Source organism: Lactuca serriola, chromosome 7, assembly GCF_051521515.1.
Source record: "Lactuca serriola cultivar US96UC23 chromosome 7, Lser_US96UC23_V15, whole genome shotgun sequence".
Lineage (NCBI taxonomy): Eukaryota > Viridiplantae > Streptophyta > Magnoliopsida > Asterales > Asteraceae > Lactuca > Lactuca serriola.
Window position 1 is genome coordinate 150,183,394 of NC_136414.1, and position 5,206 is coordinate 150,188,599.

The window sequence follows — 5,206 nt, forward strand, 5'->3', positions numbered from 1 at the left end:
GATACAAGCCTGCCCTAAGAGCCTAAAGAGTCCAGAAGATGGGAGAGTCAAAGAGTATGGTTGTGCTTCAGGTAAAATCCACTATCTAACTCCATTAAGTTCCTATTTGTTGATTCTTTATACATGATGTGATAAGATTACATTTGAATGTTTTACAGGATCAGTGAAAAGAGAGGAAGCTTGATGAAAGAGCAAGATGAATCTAATCACAAAGAAATGGATCTCGATCGCATGGATTTGAAGATTAGATTTTGAGCTTAGGAAGTTATGATAGAGTTGTTAGGAATTTTTCTTTTTGGCTACATAGTTTTTCAGTTGATTTTGCATTGTAAGGACAAATGTTTTCCGCTGCTTTTATGAATAAAATAAATTTTGGTTTTACTCATTTATTTATTTATTTAATTTCCTTGAAATGAAATCATTATGAAAAATTGATGTTCGTATATTTCTACAACGAGTGGATGTGATTCTTAATTATGATAATTGTGGAAATGTCAAGACTTTACCAAATAGGGAGAGTTTCTCATCGCACAAGTTTCAATTGGACAGAAACTTGGAATCATGCAACTTGGTTGCACGATGAATGAGAAATTTCATATTTGGAAATTAGACTAATTCGTTGACAAAGTGTCAAGTGAAGGACTAGGAGATCGAGTACACAAAGTTGTGTGTTGATCAAGTCCAACACAAGGGTAACAAAGATATTCGTCATGATTTACTAAAGGATTAGTAAATATGATTATACTTATAAGATTAAGTGTAATTCTGAATTGATTGAAAAATGTTTAAATCAATAGCAGAACAAATAAAAGAATCAAGTAGGCAGAAAGATAAAAGTTTCTCTATTCTAAGAAGAAGGGAGAGTACCTTTTATACTTTATGATATGTCTTAATGATTAATAACCATATTTCAATTGATCCTCTAAATAAGTCTTAGTACAAGTGTAAGTATAAGAAGAGGAATCAAGAATTGAAGAAATGGTTAAATCAAGAAGTCAATCATACTTCATTCCAAAACAAGTCTTAGAGTTAAGATTGTAATATTGAGTGACAAGTCTTAAGAAGGTTTATAACATTCATCAAATGTAGAATTTGGAAAAAGGCTTTCCTATTCTCGCACATTTGAAATTGGAAAGTTGTGATGTCTTGGATAAGACAAAGACCAACTAGGACCAATTTTATGAAATGTTTTGTCTTGATAAAGGCTACACTAACTCTTGAATATTTGTTTGTCAAGAAATGTTTATTGACAAGAGAATCTTATATGTCAAGGATTCAGTGGGAGTCTTAATGGTCTTGAAAGGTTTCAAGAACAAATCAAGAATAAACCTTATCGATCATCACTAGCACACGAGTAGAGGTTTACAACCTATCGTGTTGACATTATCTTGTTTCTGTGACGTTCCAATTGAGTTAATTATGCATGTGAGCCTATGAGTTCTCATTTGAATGCATAAAAGGCAAGGACCTTGATCAATTCAAAGTACATTGATAGGAAAGGGTGAGCTGCTTAACTACTTGGAAGACATGGTGGGCAGCCGTGTTACCATAAGGCAAGAAATCAAGATTGAGAAGGTTCGGTCCATATGAGTTTGGGTTTGTCGCAAACTTTGGTTTTGACAAATTCACATGGATAGGAACACACACACCATTAAAATCTAAGTGTCATAAGATTCCCTCCTTCATGAAAATGGCTGTGAGGAAATGCTTTCACTAAGGAAGATTTTAAGAAGATAGTGATTGTGAAAATTGAATTCTCGAATTCGATTATGGTTACGGTATCCCTTTCCATGATTCGAATTATGAGATTTGGCAATTAGTCTAAATTGTTTAAGACACACATATAAACTATCTAAGGCAAATGTGTATAAGTTTAAGAAGCCTTGATAAAAGATTATCAAAGCATTGGGTATTAGAAATATGAACTTAAAGAAATTCAATAGGCATTGTTTTTCTGAAAGTTAAGCTATTTCTGAATACATGTCAAAGCTAGTGGGAACATAAGTGTTATGTTTATAATAATCATCATGATAGTGGGAGCATAAATGTTATGATTGCATGATTATTAAGGCAAGCATTGCAAGTTAGCAATATTAATTATAGAAAACAAGAGTCATACTTTGCAAAGTTGTAAGGATGGAATAGTTGTTTTTCTATAATTAAGGGAGAGAATATTATGCTTTATTTCAAATATAAAGGCTTAGGTTTTGGAATATTAATATTTTTAGTCAAGGATACATAGTGTGTTCTTAAATTTCGATCATGATTATGGCATTCCTCTTCATAATTCGAATTATAAGAACGTAGCACATAAGATATTATGGCAGAAGACTGATAAAGTATCGTATCTTTATGTAAGACATTATGCATCGTGTCCCATACACTTAGGGTATAGGATCGATTTCAAATGCTATAATATTTGACCATTCTAAAATTTTCCAAATGTCTAGCGCATTAAGAGGGAAAAAGGACAAAAATCGGTTTTGACTAAGATAGTTAAACAACTATCAAAGGACGATCCAAAGCTCGCTGAGGATTGGTCGCTTGTGAGTAGTTGGAAGTATAGTATTGGATGGACCATATCGACATTATTATGAATAGATAAGATTCTATTAAGAATGAGTTGTCATATGGAAAATATGGAAACGTTTCCATATTGGGAGTTGGAAATTAAGAATCAATGTCTAGTTTAGAAACTTTTATGCAAAAGGATGTTCAAAGGAATGTACTTTGAGTGAGAGACATCACATCTAAGGAATTGTCTTATAACAATCTCCAATAGAGGACTTTGTAATTTCATTGGCAATAGTCATTGTGACTTTAGTGCAGCGGCATTACGAAAGGATCATTGCATAAAATGTTAGAATCTAACATATTCCATAAGTGGCAAGAATTTGATATTATTTCACTTATGAAAAAGGATTAGGAGTTGTGAAATGAGTATGATTGGAAATGTTTTCATTTGATCTATTTCAAAGTAAGAACCATAGGTAAGCATTGTGTGCATGCTAAGAGCATGGGACACGTGTAGTAATAATTCAAGTAAGAAGTTGATTACCCGAAACGACAAATAATGAGTAATCGATATGGTGATAAATAAATGGTGTTTTATTTATACTCAAAGGTTTGAGGCCATATGGGATTAGTATTATTCTTGTGTTTCACTTTGCATGTTTTGACTTCTTGAATAATTTAATTGGTTGAGAATAGTCAAATTATTCGAACGGGCCACAGTCGTTCGTATGTTGGAAGTAAATATGAACGAAGACTGTCATGAATTGGTGTGTGGATTGTCTAAAGAGTATTAAACATAAGCAAATGTTTGCTGCAACGTTCATGTGTGCTTATGAATATGATTTGAGCATTGGATTAAACGCATGCTCACTTGGATCACTTCATGGATTTTATCACGAGTGATTGGTGAGATGATAACATATTATATTCTTGAAACCGAGATGTGTGAGTTGTATCTTGCGAGTCGGTTGCACATTGATAATATGTAAACGCACCAGTAACTTGGTGTTATAAAACATATTGTTGTGTGTGATTCGGTAAGTGAGTGCAAGCGAGCATTGAGTCAAATTTTATCCGTTCCTTTTATCCAAAGTAAGATAAAAGCGATATCTGTGGGCCCCTTGATGATTTAGTGATGGCATCTAAGTGCTTCCCTAAGACGGGACTAATTTGATGTGTTTAAATTGTAGTATGTTGTCAGTCGTCATAAATCTGAATTCGGGAAACAGCACATAGACAGAGAGAATGATTTAGATCCATGTCTGAGTCTACACGATATCTAGAATGGAGGAACATATGATCCCTTATCTTAAGGACACGCGTATCTGATAAGATCAGAGTTGACAGCGGATTTGGAAAGCTACAATTGCAGATCAGGATCTGAAGTCATACGCAGAATAGTTATTAGACTTATCCAAGTGGGAGACTGTTGGATTAGTGTCTAAGTCCATAACTATTTTGGTATGTACTTGACCCGATGGTGCATGGTCCTTTTGGTTTGCCTTCACCAAAGCAACTTGATAGGATGAATAATGGAGAGAAAGGATTAAATATGATTTGTTAATATATTGTGAGAATAATATATTAAAGGAGAAATCATATTGTTTAATTAATATTAGTCAAGAATTAATAAGAATTAAGTTTGTGGCTAAAAGAGATTAATTAAACTTAAGGGACTGGAATTGTAATTATAAGATAATTGCAATTGGGTTATGGGTTACCTTATAATATAAGGTTGGAAAAATTCTATGGGGAAGCCCATTAGAAATTGTCCAAGGATTGTTAAGGAAGGGGTGCATGGGTTGCTTAGGGCTTAAGCATCCAAATTAGGGTTTCCTTCTTAGATAACCCTAATAGCCTCTCTATTTAAAGTGCCCTTAAGCCCCAAAAACGTGGGGAAGACTCCTTCTAGGGTTTGTACACATTTTGGGCAGCCTCCTCTCTCTTCTCTTCTTCATCCTCTTGCTCTTGGTGTTTGTGAACCATTAGAGGAGTGACATTTGTGACTCTAAGCTTTCTAAAGTCATTACAAGGAGGATTTGAGATTGTTATTGCTACATAACAATCAAGGTATAATCTAAACCCTTATTCATATGTTATATTGATTATAATATACTATATCTAGGGTTTATAGTCTTGGATGAATTGCATGTACAATAGAGAAACCTAGATCCAAGCATTAGGGTTTGTATGAGCACATAGGATGTTCTTATAGCTAAAACCCATCAATGTTTGCACTTGGAGGTGCTGCTGTAGCATGGAAATCATCCAAGCAAACAGTTATATCTAGATCCACAATGGAATCTGAATTTATTGCCTTATATATTTGTGCTGAAGAGGTGGAGTGGCTACGTCAATTTTAGAGGACATTCCCGAATGGCCTAAGCCGGTAACGGCCATATGTATACATTGTGATAACCAATCGGCAATTGGTAGAGCTCAAAGTACAATGTATAATGGGAAATCAAGGCACATTAGACGTAGACATAAAATGATACGACAACTAATCTCTACGGGGGTTATCACGGTTGATTGGGTGAAGTCAAAGGATAACATTGCGGATCCGCTTACAAAAGGCTTGAGTAGAGATGTAGTTTATAAGTCTTCAAGAGGAATGGGACTAAAGCCCATGAATGAATAAATTCATACGAAGGAAACCTTACCCAGAGACTGGAGATCCCAAGATCTGGGT